Here is a 20,641-nt window from a genome sequence, read left to right on the forward strand (position 1 = left end):
ATGTTATCAGATTTTCACTGTTCGGTTATTTCACACTTGCATACTAGATGATGCTGGGGTGTGTGTTTGCTATTTTGTAAATTCTGAGGCACTTTTTATTGATTATATGCGGATCCCTTGATTCAAAAATAAAATCTATGTCTGACTGCATTTAATTTTCACAAAACTAGAGAGACAAGGTGGGTGAGGTAATATCTTCTATTGGTCCAACTTCTGTTGGTGAGAGAAACAAGCTTTCAGGCTTACATAGAACTCTTCTTCAGGTCTGGGAGACAAAGTGTCACAGCTAAATACAAGGTAGAACTGATTGTTTAACATCAATAGTTTAACATGTATTTCAAGGTACCATTCAAGGTGAAGTGGCCCATTAATGCCCTTCCAATCATAGGGAGGAAAGGGGGGAGGTTGTTAGTGGGCTATAGATTGTTTTAATAAACCATAAATCCAATGTCTTTATTCAGTCCATGATTTTTGGTGTCTAGCAAAGTTATGAATTTAAGCTTCCAAGCATGTCTTTTGAAAGTATGCAGGTTTCCTTTGAGGATGAGGACTGATAGGTCAAATATAGAGTGATCGCTTTGTGAAAAGTGCTCACCCACAGATGACATGGTGTTTTTGTTTTATATCGTTTTTCCTGTGTGAGTTCATTCGAAAGCATAGTGATTGTCTGGTTTCACCCACATGGTCGCTATTGGGGTGTGTAGAGCACTGGATCACATGTTGTGATAGGCATGTGTAGGACTCATGGACTTGAAAAGTTTGTTGTGATGGGTGTTGATCATTGTAGTAACAACCCCCCCAGCTGCTTCTCCCCTCCCCCACTTCCTTTCCTCACTGTGACTGGAGGATGTTAACTGGCCACTTCACCTTGTTGTTGTTGTTGTTGTTCATCCTTCATGTTCGAAGATGACCATGACATCACTGATTGGTTTGGTTGATCAGGCCAATTTGAGCTGTAAACTGTCTGTGACACACTGAACAAGAGATACTGCTATGAGTTACTTGATTAACAGTGGACATGCTGCTGTTGCGGGATTTATGCTACTGGAGCTTCTGCTCTGCCTCAGCAGTTCTCCTCTGCTCATAGACTGTAGCTCCAGTATGGATGAGATTTCACCAGATAGAAAGATGATGAGCGAGATCTTCCCAAATGTCTGGGTCAATGTTGAAATGCCTCAAGAATAACTTGAGGGAGTCCTTGAAACATTTCTTCTGGCCTCCCTGAGAGCGCTTTCCGCTCCTTTAGCTCACCATAAAAGATCTTCTTTGGCAGCGGCTCATTTGACATTCTGGTGACATGGCCTGCCCATCTCATCTGTGATTTCATCCAAAGAGTATGGATGCTTGGAATGCCCGTATGAGATGCCTATATGAGAACCTCATCTGGAACCTTGTCTTGCCATCTTATCCTCATCAGTTTTCTCAGATAGCCCAGGTGAAATTTATTCCGCTTCACAGCATGGCATTTTTACACTGTCAAGGTTTCGTATGTATACGTCAGAGTTGGCAACATGACGGCTTTTCAGTTTTGTTTGTTGACTAATGCCTCTACGCTCCCACACATGTGCACATAGTCTGCCAAGGGCCACACTTGCTTTGGCAATTCTGGCGTTGGTTTAATCGTCAATGTGAACTGCACATGATAGCGTACTGCCGAGATAGGTGAACTTGTCCACTGCCTGGAGGGTTTGGCCATTCACTGTGATAGTAGCTCTACTTAAAGCTTTCCTGGTGCAGGTTGGTACATCACTTCTGTCAGCTTGATGTTGATTGTGAGACCAAAAGTGTCACAAGCTGAAGAGAAATAGTCCATCCTCTGCTGCATGTCAGACTCAGATTTGACATTTAGGGAACAGTCATCAGCAAACAGAAGATCACGAACAGTCACTTCCTGTACCTTCATCTTTGCCGGTAGTCTCCTCGGATTGAAAAGCTTACCATCAGTCTGGTTTCTGATGCCAGTCCTGGTGTCACAGTCACGAACAGCATCTGTAAACATGGCAGGAAACATCATACTGAAGAACTGCGCTTCTAATAGTTGATGCAAACTCTAATAACATTGAGGAAAATTGGGCATCCTTTAGAGACTCTGTATACTCAGCTGCATCCAATACCCTTGGTTCCATCACATGTAAACATCAAGATTGGGTTGATGAAAATGATACTGACATAGGGAGACTATTGAACAGGAAACATTGGCACCCTAAGGCCTGTTTAGGAGACAGCACTTCAATATCTAAGAAGGCAGCATCAAGAGGACTGTCCAATGCAAACTTAGAGAGATGCAAAACTCATGGCTGAGCAACAAGGCAGATGAGATTCAGTCCTATGCAGACAGGAATGTTATGAAGAACTTTTAGGATGCTCTGAGGACAATCTATGGACCATGGTCATCAGGTACATCTCCAATACTGAGTGCCGCTGGCACCACACTACTCATTGACAAAGAAAAGATACTGCAAAAGGTGGGCAGAACACTAACAACATCCTCAATCAACCATCATCTATAAGCAAGGAGGCAAGTGATCGACTGCCCCAGATTGATATCTCTTGCTGATCCCTCATCACTGACTGAAACTGTGAAAGTGATTGATCTGCTGTCAAATGGTAAAGCACCTGGAGCAGATGCTATACCAGCAGAAGTCTATAAGGCTGGAAACTGGCTGAATTTTTCCAGTCAATGTGGATTCAAGGAACTATATCCCAGGAGTATAAGGATGCATCCATCATCCACTTGTACAAGCAGAAAGGTAACACACAATCCTGCAGCAACTATCGGAGCATCTCCTTGTTGTCAATAGCTGGCAAAATTCTCACCAGAATTGTGCTAAATTGCCTCGTGCAACACATTGAACAAGGGCTCCTGCCTGAGAATCAGAGTGGCTTCAGGAAAGTGGGACCATAGACGTGGTGTTTGCAGCTCGTCAACTTCAGGAAAAATGCCAGGAACAGAACTCCAACCGGTATATGACTTTCATTGACCTGACAAAAGGATCTGATACAGTTAGTCGGGAGGGCCTTTGGGAGATCATGGCAAAATTTGGTTGCCTAGAGAAATTCATCGCAATGGTTCGGCAATTCCATGATGGCATGCTCGCTTGTGTTATGGACGACAGTGAGTCATCTGAATCATTCCCAGTCACCAATGGGTTCAAGCAGGACTATTGGCCCCAACCCTCTTCAGTATGAAGTTTTCTGACATGCTTACTTCAGCTTGAATGGTCCCTTGAAATATGTGTTTACTACTTATGCTAAACAATCTGTTCCATCTTGTATTTAGCTGTGACACTCTCATTAAGTTTCCCAGACCTGAAGAACAGCTCAGTGTAAGCTTGAAAACTTCTCTCTCTCACCAACAAAAGTTGGACCTCACCCATCTTGTTTTTCTAATATCCTGGAACCGACATGGCTACAACACTGCATATATTAATAAAACTAGATATTTAAATAGTAATATGGTCACAGCTATACATAATAATACTTTACACATCTGTAACACCTTTAACAGATTTCAAAGTGGTTCACTAATTGATGTGGTTTAAGAACACTCCCCAATATAGAAGAAAAGGAAACTGAGGCACAGAGAGGCTAGGTGACTTACCTTGATGTCACATAAGGCAGTCTATAGCAGAGCTAAGGACCAAACCTCGGGCCATGTCTACACTACAAAATTATGTTGACCTAACTTACATTGGCATACAGCCACCTCAATTATTAGATCGCTGGGGTGTGCGCACCTTTGCCTCCTTGTGCTGGCGGTGTGCATCCTCACCAGGAGCACGTGTATCAATTGTATTGTCCGTGTGGGCATTGTGGGACGGCTCCTGAAAGCCAGTAACAGTGGACACAAGCAATGCAGCGTCTACACTGACACTGTGTCGTATCTAATTACATTGACCGTGACTCTGTCCTGCTTGGGGAAGTGGTGTTACTAAATTGGCATAGAGAGGCACTTACATAGGCGGAAGCCAGCTTATGTCAACCTAACCCTATAGTGTGGACCAGGCCTTAGACTTTCACTTACCTTAAGCACAAGACTATTATGCATACAATTCCATTTTCCTAATGGATATCAGAGGTTTAGGGCTTCTCAGTAAGATTGGCTGTGATCATCTATATTTTTATTCATTCATTTATGGGTGTGAGAAGTAATTAAAATGTGTACAGAATTGATGTGTCCCAGACTGAAATGGAGCTGTAGAAAAATGCCACAAGGTAAACAAACTGGCTGGCACTTTGTTTAATAGGCTCATGAAAGGAACAATGGCTCTTTCAGGAAGATGGTTACACTTTAGCTAGTTAAGGACAGCTGATAGGAAACAGACAGACTTAGGGACCTGCTGATAGCACAGTATTTGCATGTGAGAAAAGTTATCAAGAGGTGCAGGATGCCTTCAGACACTAGAAGCTTTAGGTCTCTGTGCAGAGGAGTCCCTAAGCAATAGGAAATGACGATACAATTTTTCATCCCAAAGTGATACATTTACTCTCCTTTACAAGAATAGAATTACCTCATTTTAAAAATTAAAGAATAGGGCTAAATTTAGAGGTTAGTCTAGAGGGGCTCGTGCAATTTACATTTTATCCCAACCCCTGCTCACCTCCCCAAAGCCCTTCTCACGTGTATGTCACAGCTACACAGAGCCCCCCCCCCACCCCCCAGATTCTATGAGACATACCCACTACATTGCTGTATTTCACATACCCTGGAGCCAGACGAGAAGAGCACCAAGACTAGCAAAAAATCAGGCAGGAGGGAGTTAAAGTGGGTCACTCCACGCTCAAAATTACACCCCCTTGCAGCTCCACTGTGTGTAAATTACTCCAGCTTAGACTCCCCTACTCTCTGCATGATTAAGTGGATATAAGTAGGTCTAAGGGAGTCTGGGCCCAACTCATCGGTGGCTCGTGGTTCCTTTGAGCTGCCTATGCTGGTACAAAGGGGTTGCAAAGCAGCAGCCATAAGGCCTCCCTCTGACTCTGCTGGCTCTGCGCACCCTTCTTCCTCCCGGTGCACAGGCACAGGGATGAATTGGGCCCTCTGAGTCTGAAGGAGTTTAACGTGCACATCACCTCTGAATCTGATCCTGTGCCTGAATCCCATTGTGTGACAGCCCTGCTGGAGTGCGACTCATTCTACCTGAAAAAGCTTTATCGCCCCTTGCAAAATGGTTTGCAATTTAAACAGTAACTCTGGCACATCACAGTATCTAGTGGCTTCTGGTTAACTTCACAGTTCCCTAAAAATACCAGAGTCATTAGGTAAGATCTGATGTGTTGTGTTGTGTTAGGTAGCGGTTGGTTAACTCTAAAAGGTTATTCAGCCCTGATGATGTAAGTTCTCTTCATTTGATGTGAAATGCTCCTTTTTTTTGATATATATAAAAGGTTTTGGAACAGTTTAATGCATATTTTTATTAAACATTGCTGTAAATAGCATTGCTGTGCATTCAGATTTTTAAACATAGCCTACATCATTCTTACAAAGTAGTTATCCAATATACTATCCACCAGAGTTTATTTTTCATTTAGTATTTTCAGACAACAATGTAAAGTTGAGGGTAGCACAAAGACCTTGTAGTAATAGAATAAGCTAGACTTCCTAGCCCTGAAATTAAATGAAGTCAAATCATTGTTCCACCCAACCGGTGTTTAACCCCCCACCAGCCCAGTTCTTCATTCATGCATGTCTTTCCCCAAATCAGATTTTTGCAGATATTTTTTGCATAACTGTGTTACTGCCACTCAATGTCATTTTCCAGAGACAGAGTGTAGGATCTTAAAAATGGCAAGAAGCAGTTCATGTAATTAGACAGCAGTTATGGACAGATGGTTCCAGACGTGTTTGCTCTAACGTCTCTTCCCAGTACCTGCTGAGAATTTCAATCCGCCTGTGTGTTCCCATAAAGCTGAAAGGAGTTCCCGGGACCACCTGCAGTCTCAGTGGAAGACAGTCAAAAGCCCTTGCGACTACTCCCAGAAAATGGTTCAGCCTGCTAGAGTCTAAACTCTAATCCCCTCTCTAACAAGGCTTTCATTCAGGCCTTCCCACAGATTACAGAAGGTCTGGTTTCTCAGAACCCTTTCTACTGAAAACAAGGCTCTCCTGCTTCCAGAGGTCAAGTTCTGATTACAACCCCAGAGAATTTATAGGTGGCTTTGGATCCTGACTCTAGACCTGTGTTCAACTGTAGACAATACACATAAGGCCGCTCATAAACCCTTCGCAGCTCGTTCTGACGCCTCCCCTTTTAGAGTGACTCAGCCCATTCCCCTTTGTCTAATCCATTTCAAAATCTCAAGAAGGAAAAACTAGTACTTACAGTTTAAAAAAAGCCAACTGTAGGAATCTTTTATATATAAACTTTTAAAATGCTTTGGTAAATGATACTGGATTATTGATCATTTACATAATCACTCTGCAGCAAGCACGTTCAAATAAAAGCTGTAGGAGCATCTTTTTAACTCATCTGGGAGAACACCGAACTCTTTAGTGTTGGTCTCTAGTGTTTGAAAAAGTGATTTTTTTGGTGTCCATGGACCTGTGCTAATTTACACCAGATGAGGATCTGGCCAATAAAATAAAAATATTTTTTGTCCTCTTACAATCTTTAATAAATCCCTGATCCTGCACAGATTTATGCATGACCTTAACTTTACACAGTGGGAGTAATCCCATTGAATTTGATAGGATTACTCGCAGTCCATAAAGTTAAACGTGTGTCTTTGGAGGATTGGGGCCTAGATTAGTAAAAAAAGGCAAAATTGTCCCACAATTTCCCACTGTATTGTTTCAGGACTGTTTTTAATTCAGCTGAGGGACCTGTAAGCTCTTTAATTCTACTTTTTAAAGTTCAAAAACAATACTTTTGAGGAAAAAAAAGAGAGAGGAACAGTATTGTTTGAACTGCTGTGGTTTGACAACATCAGAAATTGCATATAACTTCTGATACCATGGGATTATAAATACTTCAGAGTTTTTTTCAGTTAATATTTTCAAAATGTTATAATTAGATCATATTTAAAGTTTCCAAACCATACAAAGTTGTAGGTTAGTAAAGTAATTATAAAACATGCAGTGCAGCAAAACAACTAGGCAGCCACTGGGATTTACTCCAACCAGTTAAACAGTAAATCCCATAGATAGCACCTTAATGCTGCCTAAAGGGCAAGCTTAGCTACAGTAGCTATGGGTCAGGCAACGGAAATCTATATTGCAATGCATTAGCTCTGCTGCGGGTACATTCATTTAAGCAGCCATGGAGGTAATTAACTCTTCAGAATGAACAGGAGGGCAACACTTTCCCCATGCAAGGGATCCAGATCTGGGAGCCCTCTGTGTACAGAACTTGCATTGATTTCACTGGCACTTCCACGCTCAATGTTTTCTGCAGTTCTAATCTGAGAGAGAAATTCAACATAATTAACTCGGTCATAAATCAACAGAATGCCATAAACCTATTCCAGTTTAAAACTAAAAGTGCATTTCTCTTGTTGGGTACAAATGAATCCAGAATTTGATTTATACCAACACAAATAACCAAGCAATATTTCAATGTATGTCTGAAGTAAAATATAGGAAAGGATGCTTTCCCCATCCATGGTTTATGGAAATAGTGGAGAATGGCAGCCCTGTTCTGTCTGAAGAACATACCTGCCAACCTGCCTTATCTTGTAGAGCAAATGATCCACCCCAGGGGTATGGGAAACTTAGAGAATTTTTCACTTGACCACAGTTCAAAGAGCCGGGAAGCTCATATCAATGCTTATTCACACTAAGCTAGTAGATAGAAGATGCACATTTTTGTGAACTTTGTGTGAATCTGAATTTGCTCTAAACCTTAATTTTAGTTTACCATGGAAAATAAATTTTAAAAAAGACTGTAATGAGCGAGTGGCAAACACTCCATAATATACACACAATCCCTAATATTTAACTTTTGAGCTGAAGAACATTTATGCCGCCTAAGAACCTTCAGTTACTGAATCCATTGTATCCACCGCCATAGTATTTTGTACAGTTGTCAACAAAGCAAGTAGCCATCTCTAGAGAAGTTAAAATATACTTCTGACCACTAAACACTGCCCAGAATTTTTTTCATGACCTAGCGGCTATATGATTGGACTGGGAGTCAGGAGACCTCAGGCCTAACCTTGCCACTGACTTGCTATGTGACCTTAGGCAAGTCACTTTACTCCTCTATACTTGTACTTCACCTTCTCCTGCCCCCTTTGTCTATCTTCTATTTAGATTGTAAGCTCTTTGGGAGAGGACTATTTCTTATGCTATTTGTACAGCACCTAGCCCTGATTTTAGCTGGGACCTCTAGTCACTACTATAATATGCATAACTATAACTTTTGACAGGAGCATAACATGTTCTATCTCCAGATCTTTTAGCTGCTTTTTCACTTTATGAAAAACAGCTTCAATTTTTGTAATACCAGGAATCATTAGATAAAAAATAGGTAAACAGATGATGTAGTCTCATCATATCATGATGATAACACTCTTTCCATTCCATTGGTATCTCAGGATAATGTTAAACTGTTAAAGTTAGACATTTTTAAATCAGCAGGTCCAGATCACTTGCATCCAAGAGTTTTAAAAGAGCTGGCTGAGAAGCTCTCTGGACCATTAATATTGATTTTCATTATTTTGGAACACTGGGGAAATTCCAGAAGACTGGAAGAAAGCTAATGTTGTTCAAGTATTTTAAAAGGGTAAACAGAATAACCCAGGCAATTATAGGCCTGTGACATCAATTCTGGGCAAGATAATGGAGCAGCTAATAAGGGACTTAATTAACAAAGAATTAAAGGAGGGTAATATAATTAATGCCAATTAGCACAGGTATATGGAAAATAGATCCTGCCAAACTAACTTGATATCTTTTTTGATGAGATTACACATTTGGTTGATAAAGGTAATAACATTGATGTAATGTACTTAAACTTCTGTAAGGCATAAACTTCTGTAAGGCATTTGACTAGGTATCACATGACATTTTGATTAAAAAACTAAAAATATATAAAGTGAATATATTAAATGGATTAAAAGCTGGCTAACTGATAGGTCTCAAAATGCAATTGTAAATGGGGAATCATCATCAAGTGAGTATATTTCTAATGGGGTCTCACAGTGATCAGTACTTTACCCTATTTAACATTTTTACCAGTGACCTGGAAGAAAATATAAAATAATCACTGGTAAAGTTTGAAGATAACACAAACATTGGGGGAGGTAAATAATGAAGAGGACAGGCCCCTAACACAGAGCAATCTTGATTGGTTGGTAAACTGGGTACAAATATGGCTAACCGTAAATATATACATCTAGGAGAAAAGAGTGTAGGCCATACTCACAGGATGGGGGACGCTATCCTGGGAAGCAGTGACTCTGATTTGGGGGTCACGGTGGCTAATCAGATGAACATGAGCTCCCAGTACAACGGTATGGCCAAAGGGCTAATGTGATCCATTGATGCATAAAGTTGGGAATCTCAAAGAGGAGTAGAGAAGTTAATTTGCCTCTGAATTTGGCACGGGTGCAACCACTGCTGGAATACTGCGTCCAGTTCTGGTGCCCACAATTCAAGAAGAAGCTTGATAAATTGGAGAGGAATTAGAAAAAGAGCCAAGAGACTGCTAAAAGGATTAGAAAATGTCCTTGAGTCTATTTAGCTTAACAAAGAGAAGGTTAAAGGGTAACTTGGTTACAGTCTACATGAGGAACTACAATGTTGCATACAAACCCAACACTGGGTAACACAGAGTTAACGAGCTAACGTGGGCTCAGGTGGCCCTGCCCTGCTGTACCTGTGGGAGATGTCAACATTGAAGGGAAGCACTTCAAAGGGAGAAACCCAGCTCACTTGTTGGCAGCTAGTGAAAAGAACAGATCTCCCATCCTTAGCTCCTGGAGCCAGGCCTGGCTAATGGCAAGGACTCCTGAGCTAACTGTTACCTGGTACTCCTCTAGTCAGGGAGGCTGGATGGACAGACTTACCTACTTGTGCCCACTGCTTTACAGAAGCCCTCTAAGTGATGAGGACTCTTACTCCACCTGTGGGAAGTTTCATGTGTGGTTACTTCAGTTGTGTTTACTGACAAACCCTGGAAGGGGTGGACTATCTGGTGCTCAGTTGGAGGGCTGAGCCTCTTACGAGCAGATTGATGTGCTGAGACATGCAGATGCTGCAGAGCAGAGGCCTGGGTGAGTGCCGGGGCCTGGCCTAGAGCCTATGGGATGCCCTCCTGTAGGAACCCTGGTGACCGGAATAAATAATTAATAATGGGCTCCTGTATCTAGCAGAAAAATGTATACCATAATTCAAAGGCAGGAAGCTGAAGCTAGACAAACTCAGACTAGAAATAAAGTGTACATTTTTAACAGTGAGTGTAATTAACCATTGGAACAATTTCCCAAAGGTTCTGGTGGATTCTCCATCACTGACAATTTTAAATCAAGATTGGATGTTTTTCTAATAGATCTGCTCTAGGAATTCTTCTGGGGAAGTTCTATGGCGTGTGCTTAGTGCTATACAGCATCAGAATAGATGTTCACAATTCTCCCTTCTGGCCTTGGAATAGATGGAAAAATCATCGAAGTTAATTTATTCTGTTCTTATGAATTTGGGTAAACTAAATTCATACCAGACCAAGCTGGGTGCAGGCTGGGCTCTTCTGTAATATCTGAAGTAGGAAGCCAGTTCAGTCAGGTTTTATGCCCAGTTCCAGGAGGCCTACAGTCCACCAGTTCTCTTCCATCTTTGTTCTCAGTCATGTCCTCTTTAATCTTCCTAAATCCACAGCTGTCATGGAGTGGTCTCCCCTTGCCAACTTTAACTGTGCAATTTTCTCCTCTGTGGCAGAGATCATAGTGAAGACACTTATTGTCTAATAATATCTTGTCAGTTTCTCTGCTAGTGTAAATTGTCTCACCATACTTGACTCAGTGGAACTCAAGGCTCAGTAAGTTTAAATCACTTCAATGGAGCTGTGCCAATTTACACAAGCAGAGGATTTATCCAACAGTATGTATCACTGACATCTCCAGTGTTTTGTGCAAACATTAATACTGTCTACCTGCTACAGTCTCTTAACCAAACTGAAACTGCTGAGTACAAAATTCTCTTAGAACCATGTGGTAGTACTCAACCATACGTTCCCTCCACGTGCAGAGCTCCCACTGACATCCCTGAGAGCTTCACACGTGTAGGGAGAGCAGATTGCCAACGTTGAGCATGGCAATGTAGATCCCAGAGAATAATTTTGTCTTCATTCAGTTTTATCCCTGAGTAATACATATTTTTAAAAAAACAACAACCATTTGATGGTAAACAATGTTATGTCTAAAATGGCACATGATGGGGTGGAGTTTAGAGCTTTAAAAAGGTGTTTTCTAGCAATTAGGAATGGGTTACCTACAGACTAGTCTTGACAGTTGAATTTGGGAGTTAAATACTTAATTGGTAGTGGCTGGGCAGCAGAGCCTGATCCAGAGTGGTACTGGGCACTTGCAACCCCCTTTGATTTCAAGGAGTGTTGTGGGTACTCACACCTGTCAGGATCAGGTCTATAGATTAGGATCCTAGGAATTGCAATACTTGCCCATCTAGTTCGGTGTCCTCTCACTGACAGTGGCCAGTACTAAATGCTTCATAATTGGTGCAAGAAACCCACAGTAGGCAACGATGGGGTAACCTGCCTCCAGAGAAAGTTCCTTCCTAACCTCCAATAGTTAGAGGTTGGCTTAAACCCCTGAAGCATGAGGGTTTATCTCCCTTCCAAAACTCATTTTAATTATTTTAACGTTTACTCTAATCGCTCTGGATATTCCTGGTATGCACATAAATGTGTAATTCTTGATTCAATTATTTAATTGCTGCCACAACAGAGTTCTTCCAGGAAAGAAGATCAGCTTAGAATGAGTAGATGTTCAATACTTCTATGTAAGTAGCACTAAAGTTATCTTCTTCATAGTAATCTACTCAGATACATTTTTAAAATACTAGGCATGAAAATTCATTTCCACACAAAGGTTTTTTTAACTTATTTATGTATAGACTATATATTTACACAGTTGACTGGAATGTCACTACAGCAGAGAGGAGTTAACTTCAAATTAGTACAAAAACTTCGCTACATTTATCACAGTTCTACTCTAATACCATATAGGGAAACCATGCCCACATCATTTTAAAGGATTTCAATAGCACTATATATTTTAAAATAACATCCTCTCTTTGAACTCGCTTCTGGGATGGGCAATATTAATTTCGAGAGTTCCATATATTTTCAACACTGGCAGGGGGCTCTGACCATAACTTGTACTACCTGGGAGTGGGGATCCTAAATATGTTGACTATTTAAAAAGGCTACACGCATACAGTCCACTACCTTGCCTTTCAGAATGTAATAAAAATAAGGATTACTCCTTTTACAATAGGGTAGGAACTTAGAACTCTGTTATTTTATGGATGGACTATATATTTTACGGACAAGGTAAATAACGTGATTTTTTTTTTATTGGTCCAACAAGTAAATTATAGTAGCTTTGAAGCCAAAAAAAGTTCCCATCATTAGGTGTTAGCAGTTGTATTCCATCACAAGAAGAAGACCCAATACTGCATTTCTTGGGTATTTCCAACTATTATTATCATTATTACCCATAGCGCCTAGGAGCCCTAGTCATGGACTAGGACTCCATTGTGCCAGGTGCTGTACAAAGAACAAAAAGACAGTCCCTGTCCTAAGAGCTGACAATTTAAGGCTATGTACACTACTGTGTACATCGGTATAAGTTATGTCACTCAGAGGTGTGAATAAGCCACCACTCTGAGGGATGTAAGTTTCACCAACCTAAGCAGCGGTGTGGAGAGCTTCTCCCACTGACATAGCTACCGCCGCTCACGGGGACTGGAGTAATTAGCTGACAGAAGAGCTCTCTGACATCAGCTTAGGCCTTGGCTACACTGGCGCTGTACAGCGCTGCAACTTGCTGCGCTCAGGGGAATGAAAATGCCGAGCGCAGCGAGCGCAGCGAGTGCAGCGCTGTAAAGCGCCAGTGTAATCAGAGCCTGCAGTGCTGCACGCTCACTCACAGTGCTGCAAGCTACTCCCCTCGGAGAGGTGGAGTACATACAGCGCTGCGAGAGCTCTCTCGCAGCGCGACAGTGTCGCCAAGGCCTTAGAGTGTCTGCACTGCAGCACAGCTGCATCAGTGCAGCTGCGTCGCTGTAAGCTCTGTAGTGTAGCCATAGCTTATGTATAGAATCCGAGACAAAGATGGATATAGACAGACCAACAGCAATACAAAGAAAACAGTAAGGAATCTGGTCAGTGTGACAGGCAAAACAAAAAAAAAATGAAATTAACAGCAATTTGGGGTGTGAAATTAATTCAGGATTGGGCCTGCTGCCTGTATAAAATAAACTACACTAATCTGTTACAATAGCATTGGTATATTACAGGGAGATAGTTACCAGTTGTTACAGGTTATACAATGATGACGTGAAAGGCTGTGTAAAGGACAATTCACATTCTACGGTATGCAGTAGAAACAGCAGGTCAGTAAACAGGATTGCGTCCCCCTCACAGCGTAGAGGCGGTAGCTTGTGCATAAAGATCAATGAGCAAAGTCATCATGCCATGGCCTTAATTGCTCCTCCTGGCCATAATCAAATAATACCTTTGGACATAGACCTTGCTATTGTGCTTCATAGCCTGTAGGGTGGATAAATACTCCTATAAGGATAAGGAGTTACCCTTCAAAATCACCTGTACGGTAACTTGTAACTACAGTGCTGCAAAGTGAGGCAGCATGACTGTTTAAGGGCCTTTGCCTGAAAGAGCTGCTGCTCTCCAACAGCCAAAGTGTTGGGGCTTGGAAGTCTTTGAAACATGAGATCATTTGTATTTAATGTTTATATAATGCTGTGAACAGACCAAGTGCTGTATAAGTGCTATGTGTTGTTTGGGCTAAATCACTGAACAAAAACTACCGGTGCTAGAGCTAAGAAAAGGCTGAGCTAGAGCTGAAAGTCTCTCCTCTCTACCTCCTCCCCCCAAAATGTCTGCAACTATTTGCTGAAATAAAAATTGAATTTGCTTCAGCCATGTTCATTTTCCACAAATGGTCTATCAAATGAGTTTAATGGCGGGTTAAAGGAGACCCAAGATACAGGAGAATTTTCTAGGGAAAAGCCTTGCAGGCTCTAGGCTCAGGTTTCACATTGTTTTTAAAGTGATCACTGTGGTGTATGGAATACCTACAAAAGGGTTAATCAACTCTGAGCAGTTGCTAGGTAGCTACATGTTTGATCATTGAACACTCAATGAAAGCTTGTTCTGATGGTGTAATGATTCTGCCTGGCATTTCTGGTAGAGTGTATTCTGTTCCCATATCTTGTTGAGGGGAATTCAAAGAGTGGAGTCTCTCTGCTAGTAATAGAATTAGCTCCAGTGTTTGTGCTGCAGTCGAATTTAGCCTTTATTAAAGGCAGTCACAGTTTTTTGTCTTACTAATTTGACTGGGGATGCATAATAATTGCAACTCCAAAGACAACAATCTCAACATTTATATTAAATCATGACTGGTGTAGAGAAAGTAGATAAGGAAGTGTTGTTTACTACTTCTCATAACACAAGAATAAGGCTGTGGCTACACTCAAAATTTCAAAGCGCTGCCGTGGGAGCGCTCCCGCAGCATCGCTTTGAAGTGCGAGTGTGGTCGCACGCCAGCGCTGGGAGAGAGCTCTCCCAGTGCTGCAGGTACTCTACCTCCACGAGGGGATTACAGCGCTGCAACTTGCTGCGCTCAGGGGGTGTTTTTTCACACCTCTGAGCGAGAAAGTTGCAGTGCTGCAAAGCGCCAGTGTAGCCAAGCCCTAAAGGGTCATCAAATGAAATTGATAGGCAGCAGGTTTAAAACAAATAAAAGGAAGTATTTCGTCACACAATGCACAGTCAACCTGTGGAACTCCCTGCCAGAGGATGTTGTGAAGGCCAAGACCATAACAGGGTTCAAAAAAGAACTAGATAAATTCATGGAGGATAAGTCCATCAATGGCTATTAGCCAGGATGGGCAGGGATGGTGTCCATAGCCTCTGTTTGCCAGAAGCTGGGAATGGGCGATAGGGAATGGATCACTTGATGATTACCTGTTCTGTTCATTCCCTCTGGGGCACCTGGCATTGGCCGCTGTCAGAAGACAGGATACCGGGCTAGGTGAACCTCTGGTCTGACCCAGTAGGGCCATTCTTATGTTATGTTCTTAACATTGTTTCTCCAGAAGCATATTATTATACCAAAGAATATACAGAAACAATGTTAAGAATATATCAATACAGTAGAAGGCTAAATCTACACTGTGAGCTAGGGGTGTGATTCCTCTGCCTGTGTACACATGCTCATGCTAGCTCTCATTAATGTAGCACAAGTATACATAGCAGGATAGCCCTGGTAGCACAGGTAGCAGAGGCATGGCTCAGCAGTGCAAAGTACATATCCACCAGATTCGGAGAGGGGGTTGTACTTGGTACTGGCACTGCCTGCGTGACTGCGACTATACTGCTATTTATACTAGCACTAGTTCCATGAGAGGTATGGACACACATGAGTAGGGGAATCACATCCTTGCTTGTAGTGTAGACATAACAATCTAATGTTGCATACACCCATACTCCGACTTGCATTGGCTACTGAGTGTCTAGCAAATGAGATTCAAGGTCTTACTGTTAGTATTAGAAGCCTGAAATGAAGATCCAATCTACTCAAGGGACAACATCCCATTATGGTGGTCGAGATTAGCAGGGTTGGAGCAGCTGATGGTTCTACCATGTAATCTCAAAAGGACATGAGCCCATGATGCTATTTAATCGAATCTTTCATTTATAAAGATGGCATCAGTTTCGTATTTAAATATTAAACAAAATTATGACAACATGTAGGAGTCCAGAATAGGGGGTACTTTCTCTCTGTTCCCCAGATTATGGGCATGTTTGAATTATATGCTCAAGGAGAGTGAGAAACTGAGACACAGATCCACGCAAATGTTTAGGCACCTAATTCCCATTGATTTCTATGGAACTTAGGAGCCTTAAATACCTTTAAGGATCTGGGCCAGAGAGTTAAAGGGGCTCACCCTAGATTATGCAGCTAGTCAGCATCAGAGGTGTGACCCCAAAGGCCACAACTCTTTAAAGTCCTCTTTTCCTCCCTTTGGACTTGCTCTTCAGGATTTTGAAGGGCAGTTGCCTGTTGGGATAGCCATCATGAATGTCCACCTGCTTCCAAGTGTTTTCTCTCAAGCTAAATGATACATTATATGAACTATTTCTAAATTCTCAATACACACTCTAGCTCAACAACATGTGTTTTAAATGTGGTGTCACAGGGTGCACAGTCCCTTTAAGAGGGAATGGGACAGTCCCCTTTTGAGTAGGTGGCTGCCTCTCAGTGGGGCCAATTTAGCCTGATTGAGTACATGTGGAGCTAGTTCAACTGGCGCTATCAGTAACAGCTGGGGAAGGGCTGGGACAGCATTATATAAAGTGAAGGGCAGACAGAAAAGAGGTCTTTCTCGATTAGTCTGCCTTGGGGTTAGAGAGGTAGAATCTCAGGGGTAGTTAGACAGCATTACCAGAATCTCCTGGAGTAGATACAAGCCCAGGTGGGGTGGGTTATACTTTGTTTGGAACTAAGGTTTAACCTCAGGATGGAGAGGATGGCTTAATTTCTTCATTTGTCAGGCAACATTGGGCAGGGGAGAATCTGGTTGTCCCCCATCAGGAGTGGGAGTGGCATGAAACTTAAAATGGGTCTGGCTGAACAGCCAGCATAAGAGGTTATATGGGATTGTCATAGTTGTGCCTTGAGGACTTTGTTAAGGCTATGGTTTTGGGGGGGGGGGGGGGTGACTGGAGCCCTCACAGCAATTTTTCCATTAAAAAGTAGCTTCTTCTCTAGTGATGTGTGAGACCTGCAGGGACATGTCCCTGCTGCTGGGGTGTTGGGAGGCCTCACCCCCTTACACATGGTTACTCAACCAGTGCTGAACAGTCTAGACCTGGCTAAATGGGGGCTAGCACTGGTTCAGCTGCACCCATTGTCAGCAAAAGATCATTTGGCTAGTAAAGGCTAGGTTGGAGGTAGCCATTGCAGGGTATTATTCTGTGGTGTGCAAGGGGTGCTGTGCAGCTGTTCGTTTACCCCTCTGTGCACAGTGGAACTCTGGGGAAGGGGGTCTATAATTTTTCAGCCCTGGTAGGTCAACATAAGGTGAAGAGGAATCAGGATTTTATGAAAACGAGTAGACAGAAGTCTGTTAATGACAGGTGAAAAATTGCGCACACTCTTTTTAGAAAGAAGAGCAATAATGGGGGGGAGAGGGGGAGGAAATGTTGTCTGCTTCCCTTCAGAGAAAGTGTTGGGATAAAATCAAGTGTACTTCTCAAATAGCATTTGCTCACTGCCTCCTATACTATGCTAAACATGCAGTCAAGTGAGTTGTGCAAACTAACTCCACCATGACCTGTTGTGGTGTCGGCTGACCATCACTTGACTGAAGTGGGCTTTTTAGATAGATCATGGGCATCTGATCAGTGAGTTGTTCAGATATTTTCTGTAGAAAAAGTTCTTCAATGGACAATTGGACAGATAAACTGTTCTCATTTTTAGGCATAAAAATATTTTTATAAATTTGTCAATTATCCTGTCTTTTTGCTATAAAGATCTATTAAATTAGCATGAATGTAATCCCAATATAGTGGGTTTCAAGTTCATTTCTAGTGATGCGCACACTCTTCCTAACTTATACTTTGCTCTACATATTACAACGTTTCTTTTTCTTTTGTGAGACCAGAATTTCTGATATTGCTTTTCTCACAAGGCACAAACATGTAATAACTTTGCAGCCAGGTGGCAGCTATTGGTTATGAAAGTACATGGCATGATCATTACTGAGTAATCAGTATCTGGCTGTTTTTAGTCTTTTTGAATTAGATCAAATAATATTTGAGGAAAATATTGTCAGCTAACCTGGGAATTACATGTTGAGTCCAGTGTGCTTATCAATTAATCTACATGCATAGGATGATAGGAAATAAATCTATTTACCATATAATGCAATACAGTGAATGTTGTTTCTTCTCACTTAAACCAATATAACACCACTGTAACTTTATTGAAGTGAATCCTTAGTGCCAATTTACACACACGGATGAGTAAAAGGAGAAGCAGCCCAGTGGAGCATCCTTCACTCAATATGAATATTGCTTTCTAGGTACAGGTACCAAAGTAAATAATCTAGAGCTTTCTGCATAGTCTGACAGCTCTAAAAGGACAACACTGTGCAGAGAAAGTGAAGAAAAAAGCATAGGGTTAAAAAGATAGAGGTTTGTAGGAATAGGCACTTGCACTAGCTAGTGAGACACAAACAGTGGGCTAAAGTAATGGGAATGGAAATGTGCTTGGTTTTTAGTATTGGTTGTAAGCTAAAAGTGAATAACACATGGCGAGATCTGGCAGTATGCAGGTGGGATCTTCCAAACCTGTAGCTGAAGGGGTTCTTGAATCGTGAGGGTCCCCATTTTTTGAGACCGTCCCAACGTTAACTTGGCACTATGGGTTCTGTCTGAATGCATTGATGATGCATTGATATCTGCAGAGCAAAGGTCATTAATGTCTTCACTTGCCCTCTCTGGGAAAAGACCTGGTTGCTAGGCCTCTTTACCCACCATGTAAGTAAGACAGCAGATATGTGTGTACTTTACTTTGCAGCTATGGCAGGGAAGGGGGTGAGAAGGAGAGAAGTAACAGGGTGAATGAGCATAGGGATAGTGAAGGCATTTGGGTGGGAGAGGATTGAATAAGTAGATGAGGGCCTCCTAAAATTCTCCTGGGTGCTCAAAAATTCTGAAGCCATCCCTGTAGAAGGAAGGTCTAAACACAGGACTGCCCAAATGAAAGAGAATATACCCTAAGTGTAGGTCTTGCTAGATAGGAAGCCACCATTGTAGGGCTGGAGTGAGCTAGCAGAGAAGTATGATATAGCAACAAGGTGGAACAAGCCAAAGGGGCTTTTGAAAACCAGGTGGGTAGTTGTGCATTGGATTCAGGAATGGACGTAGAGCCAGTGAAGGCAACAATGTGATGCAATCTGATTTTATTTTGTAGAGCACCTATTATACAAAGTGTGGCCCCAAATGCTTTTCACAGCTGAATGAAAATAGAAAACAATCAGAGGGGAGTGCACTTAAGCAGTACAGGCAAGGGAGGAAAGATGTCTCTAGATGAGAAATGAAAACACCTAAAGGCTGAATCAAGAGGGGAGATACAGGAATGCTATTCCAGAGGGCAGAGCTGCAGAGGAGTACGCTCTTATGCTGGTAATGGCTAGATTGGGTGGAGGGACAAAGAGAAGGCTATAAGAGTGGAGAGAAGGGGGAGGGGAGTAGAGAAAAAGAATGTCCATGGAAGCTATAGGTTAGTAAAATGTGGAAGGGCCTGATCCAAGTCATTAACTTCAGTAGACTTTGGATCAAGCCCATATTGCACAGTATGCTATTGATCTTTGCTGTTATAATATAAAAGGTAGGGACATATGCATTCATCTTAGTCCTTTCTGTAACATATATTTCCAGTCAAGCTCTTGACTAACCTTACTATTACCATATGGAGGGGGAATAGTAGTCAAGCCATATTCTCCCCTCTGATAAACGTATAGTGCTTTTGATGCTTAAACCATACTACAAGCTCTGGGGTGAAGACTTTGGCAACTTCACTCCTGTGGTACAATGGAATGCTCTACAAAAAGGGTAGAGCTCATCTGTGCAGGAAGCAGAGGTTTCTCAAAAGCCAGGTTGAGACTGTGAAATGAACTTCCACAGGAAGTAAGAACCCCCACCTTCTACTCCAAGTGCCAGTGTGTATTTCTTTGACTGAGCCTCTTCTAATGCAGTCATAGCAACATGGCTAGAGAGAAGGAGACCTATATAATGAATCCCAACAGGCAGCTGTATACTGGTATAACCTTCCCTTATAGCTGTATAACTTTGCTGTGTAGATAAGGCCTTAGTGACTTGCTCAAGGTCATTCAGGCAGACTATGGCAGAGAAGGGAACTGAACCCAGCTCTCCTTAGCCCTAGTCTAGGGCACAAACCACTAGGCCATCCATCCTGTGTAGAAAGTTTGAGACTATTTACAGTGATTAAAATTAAGCATGTGAGTAATTCTTTACACGCTCATGGCCTTGTGTTGAAATACTCCAGCCATCTGACTGAATTGTGTGAGCACTTTCTCTTTGACTAGTTTGACAGTCATGAAGCTGTGCTAATATGCTGTAGCAGCAATCAGTTCTCTCTCCCCCCCATACAATATGCTCTCCCATAAGCTAATCAGTCTCCTGTACAGTGTGTTCCTAAACATTCTGAATATGATAAGACTTTCATATTGAGTTATAAAGGAATGCCCTTTCTTTCAGTGCCCAGCTACTGTACGCTGTCCCTGGCCTCTGAGTACAAGAGAATGAGGACACTTGTGCATTAGCTGTAAATCCACACAAACTGAGGCATGTGGATCACTTGTAAGCCCAGTTATGTTTGTGAAGCAGCTGTGAAATATGCAGACAGACTCAAC

The sequence above is a fragment of the Chrysemys picta genome, chromosome 6, assembly GCF_011386835.1.
Source record: "Chrysemys picta bellii isolate R12L10 chromosome 6, ASM1138683v2, whole genome shotgun sequence".
In the NCBI taxonomy this organism is placed as follows: domain Eukaryota; kingdom Metazoa; phylum Chordata; order Testudines; family Emydidae; genus Chrysemys; species Chrysemys picta.